A 5,013-nucleotide genomic window follows, 5' to 3' on the forward strand; every position below is an offset into this window, starting at 1 on the left:
CAGCTGGAGGCTGCCTGGAGGAAGAAAAGAAGAAAGAAAATTTGAGTAGGAAACAGAGGTGGATGAAGGAGCCAAAGAGTGTGAAAAGGCAGAGTGCGTGCAGATAGTGTCCCTAGCAGCTTTCAGAGAAGCACTGGTGAGATTTGGAGCTGAGCATCTTCGAGGAATTGGCATATGTGGTACCTGTAGCATCCAGCATTGCCAGAGGTCCAGCAGGGGTGCATTATGCGGGAGTGGGGAGATCTGAATGAGAAATTCTGCATATGGTGGGAAAGTAGTGCTGGAGCACACATTTTTCATGCAGAAGGTTCAGTTCTTGGTTTTTCTAGGTAGGGAGGATGGTGCAGAGCAAGACCATTGAGATGCATAGCCTGGGGTGGGGGGCATGGGGTGGGGCGGAGTACCATTTAGAGAGGCCTGGAGGGCCTGGACTGAGGTTCTCTATTCCTCAGGAATACAAAGCCAACAATGAACACATCTGAAAACCAGATTTTCAAAATATAAGAAGCTAAGGAAGCAACTGACACCCCCAACAACTTCTTGGATGATCCATCTCCTCCAGCATTTGAGATGAAGTTATAACAAAGAGACAAATGAAATAATAATGTAGAATATCACAGGCTGCATGAGAAGTTGGACATAAATATCTTCTGCTCGGCAAATGCGGAAGAAGGTCTATATTACAAAACGCCCTGCTGGGCCACAAACACAGATCTGTAATGGTTTGTTTTCTACACAAAGAAAAATTGCCATTGTCATATTCCAAACTGTGTTTAAATTGTTTTATTATAAACTCTCTGTTGGTCCCTGCATAACTGGGAAATCATTCACTCTAAATTTATCTTCTCTCTGCATGGCATTGACATCTTCTGGCATTGTCAGCTCTGTCTCTGTCTCTAGGTATCACCCTAGGAGGAAAATAAAAAATAAAAAGAGATGATGCTCAGCTGATTTCACAATATCCAGAGCATCTTTGGCAATCTCCACACACATTAATTCTTCCTGTGGCCTGTATATTGTTGATGCTTCATTTTAAGAGGAGTTCATTTGAGGCTTTGAGTTTTAACGAGAGAAAGCGGAACCTACGAAAAATGTGTGTTGCTATAAAGTTTTTAAACTGCGGGGGGGGGGGGGGAGGGAGAAAGCATGGGCAAAAAATTACTTAGGTCTGTAATCATCGCTCATGCTTTACTCCTTGCTAAGCAGCCATTAGGGGCCTGCACACTATGTGCCTGTGCCCACAGGCGCACAGACCTCGGTCTCATGGCCAAGGCCTTCTAGCTATGCCCTCTTGAGCTGCAACTAATATCTGGCACTGGTGGTTGTACATAAAACTAACATGAGGCAAGGAGAAGCAGGAGTCCAGAGAGGCCCATGCCTTCTCCATAAACATTGGGGGTGCATATTGCTTATTGACTTCCCCAGCAGCATCACCTTGTGCCTCATGTAATGCCACCCTGCTGGCTCCCCCAGCTTCCAAAAGCGGCTTTTTAGGGGATATGGAAAGCTGCATGAGTGCATTAGTAGGACGGCAGGAGTGAAAGGCTCTCAGGTGCACAAGGTCGGTGGTTCGAATCCCCGCGACAGAGTGAGCTCCCATTGCTCAGTCCCAGCTCCTGCCCACCTAGCAGTTCGAAGGCACAAAGTGCAAGTAGATAAATAGGTACCGCTCTGGCGGGAAGGCAAACGGTGTTTCCGTGCGCTGCTCTGGTTCGCCAGAAGCGGCTTAGTCATGCTGGCCACATGACCCAGAAGCTGTACGCCAGCTCCCTCAGCCAGTAAAGCAAGATGAGCGCCGCAACCCCAGAGTTGTCCGCAACTGGACCTAATGGTCAGGGGTCCCTTTACCTCATATACCCAAGGCGCACCTTTCTGGCCACCTGTTTGCTATCCAAGCTCACAATTTCATCAGAATATGGCGTGCCTAAGGCTTGCCGTGGTGTCCAGACTCCAAACTTTTTTCAACGAGGGCCAGATTTGATGAAGTGGAGGGCCGACCAAAGGGCTGACCAAAGTTGTTAACCTTTTTTTAGGATTTTACCCCAGGAAATAAACTGCCACAGGGGCTGGATTAAACCGACCAGCGGGCCAGATTACGCCCACAAAACAGACTTTGGACATACCCGAGGTATAGTGAAATCAGTCAATTTTGGTTCTTCATTTTTCCATTGTTATGCTCATTTCATTTCCACATCAGTTTGTGCGGGTCCCCCCCCTTTAAAAAAGGCCCTAATGAGAATTCATCAGCATTTTAGTATTAATTCCTCTGAATGGATGCAAGTCTTTTTTTTTTTTAAATGAATATTCATTTTTTTTTGGCAAACCATTTTCTCTAATATAATGCGTTATTGGTATGTTGTTTTCACAAATAGATGCATTTTATCCACACTGAACCCAACTCGGTGCGTTTTGGGCACATTGCCTGACGAAAGGACTCCAGAGAAGTGCAGATTTCAAATGGGGCGTTATTTTGGGAAGCGAGAAAGTTCTTTAAATGGAATCTGAATTGAATTGCTTTACAATCTCCATGTAAGGCGGAACTCTTGCCCTTCCCTGTCAGCACCGTGCCACGGACATGTGCAATGTTGAAATATATGGGGACTGAGGAGAGGTTTGCAAACACTTCTCCCTTTTGCACCAGCCCCCAGAAGCTGTGAGAGCAGCAGCAGCCTAAGCAAAGAAGTCCACCAGGAAAAGGGGCTGGCATCTGGCTGTTCTTCCAGGCCTGGGTCATTTCCTCCAAGACATGCCACGGGCCAGAGATTTGGGATCAGAGTAGGAGCTGGTACCGCACTGTCTTGTGGAAAACTCATAAACATTTTTTTTTTCTCCCTCCCTAGTGACCCTGAGTAACTGGCAGCTAAGCTGGTAAGAAAACTTGAAGAAGACACTGTTTGGTGGATGGAACCTACTGTCTGCATGTTGTCCCATTGTGCTGGGAGATTTCAGGCCTGTTCCCATTTGAAGGCTACCTTCTAACAATTCTGGAAGCCACCATTCAATGGGTAATTTGAGGCCAAGTGGCAACTTATCGCTGGTTCTTATTTCATCATACCCTGTTAAATGGTTTTGTGTATGTGTGTGTGTGTATGTCAGGATATACACACACATATATCCATACCTTGTAATTTAGGATGTAACATTCTAAACTGAGGTTAGGGCTGAAGGCAGCTGGAATGTCTCACAAGCGCTATTCTGGTGAGCGTGAAATGTGATCTGGATTCTCCCCCCTTTCATAAAAGACATTCAAGCAGAGAAAGTAACCCTTTCATGGAGTACCTGACTGCATATGATTCTATGTCTTGTCCTCCCTCAACCAGCAATTTGGGGGGTGAGGCTCTAAATACACTGTTTCCCTTCTCACTTGTAGGAGCACAGAAGGCAAGAAGTGACAAAGAGCATGATCCAGTGACTCCCAAATTAGCAACGTTATTAGCCGGCTGATGAAAACCATTGAATAATGGAAGTTGTGGAGAGGAGGGAAGCAGAGAACTATGCAATGGAGCGGAAGTGGAAGCAGCTGGCTACAGGAAGGAAAAAAAAAAAAAAGCAAAGGATGGCTAATTGGAAGCCAATGTACTCTGGTAACTAAGTATAGTCGTGTTTGATAAAACAGGTGGTGGCAGCAGCTATGGAGAGAGCTTAGAATAATAGGACGGTAAAATTGTAGAGCTGGAAGGGACCCTGAGGTTCATCTAGTCCAACCCCCTGCAATGCAGGAATATGCAGCTGTCCCATATGGGGACTGAACCTGCAACCCTGGCGTTATCAGCACCATGCTCTAGCCAACTGAGCTATGCAATCTAAAATGATAATGAGCATCTTGGCCTAAGAAAACTGAATTCTGCAACCTGCCTAAATTATGCACATTAAACAGCTGAGCATTACTTCTCTTGCTTTACATACTTTATTACACCTTTCCCCGCTTTTGTTCAACACCCTCCCCCCTTATACAAAATTTGTTTGACTTTCGATAATCTTCTGGGCAAAAGAGTAATTCAGGCTGCTGGTTTGCTGCCCTCCCCAGACCCCTGGAAACCTAATTCAGGCTGCAGCTCTGAACCCAAAGAGAACCAACATTAACACTCTCCAGATGTTGCTGGACCACAGCACCAGTTGTCCCCGAACCATTGGCCAGGCTGGCTGGGGCCGATGGGAAATGTTATCCAAGAACGCCTGGAGGCACCATGTTGGCCATCCCTGTTATACCAGCCATTAGACAGTAAGCCTTTACAAACATAGCAGCACTCACTTCTATATTTAATTGTGTTTTTTTATTATTAAAGATTTTCTTGATTCACAAAAGTATGTGCAATGTCTCTCTCTTGTATTTTTTCCAAGTAACATTTTTACAAATCAGTTTCACTTCTGAGTGGACATACATGTGATTGCACTGTCAGCAACTCATTTCTTCTGAGTTTCAAGTTTTGCTCCGCCTTTCCTCCTGCAGCTTTTGAGGATGGAACTAAAAGCCATGAGAGACACTGAGCAGCTACCAATCCATTGTTATGTCTCCTACAAACCGTGCATGATGTCATAATGCTGGGCGTCTCCCCCCCCCAATCCCTAGCCAATCACGTGAGCTGTGGCATTTGTGCCTGGGGTGGCATGAAACTGAGTTCTACCTGCTGCTGTATTTGTTTTCTAATAAATTCCACTCAAATGGCTTGACTCGGGGAGACTGAGTATCTCGCACACGTGAAAATCCCTGGCACAGAGCCTCCATATCTTTGAATGCAGCTGCCTGTGAATGCTCCTCTTTTATTGCCATGCTCAGATTTGCAATGCTTTTAAGAACAAGATTCTTTTTTAAAATCATAACCCCCAAGAAGAGAGACTTCAGTTGGCATTTTAATATCCTTGCTCCAATTGCAACCCAGATTAATTTGTCGTACTTGGGAGCTTCCAGTTATAAAGGAAGGAATCTTTGCTGTCGTGCATGTACATAGACTTTGCCTCTGCTCTTCTTGAGCCTCCGTAATGCTCCTTGGCTTATGACGCCCGTAATGTTCC

At 45.5% G+C, this 5,013-nt stretch overlaps 1 long non-coding RNA gene across 1 annotated transcript; it reads right to left on the minus strand.

The window, feature by feature from the left end:
* Nucleotides 1-768: 768 nt before the first annotated feature.
* LOC117047767 lies at nucleotides 769-4,502 on the minus strand. The gene is made up of 2 exons (XR_004426761.1): nucleotides 4,367-4,502; nucleotides 769-908 (listed from the first exon to the last, which is right to left on the minus strand). It is a non-coding gene; the product is annotated as an uncharacterized LOC117047767 (long non-coding RNA).
* Between the last annotated feature and the right edge of the window lie 511 nt (nucleotides 4,503-5,013).

This window comes from Lacerta agilis, chromosome 6, assembly GCF_009819535.1.
Source record: "Lacerta agilis isolate rLacAgi1 chromosome 6, rLacAgi1.pri, whole genome shotgun sequence".
In the NCBI taxonomy this organism is placed as follows: Eukaryota; Metazoa; Chordata; class Lepidosauria; order Squamata; family Lacertidae; genus Lacerta; species Lacerta agilis.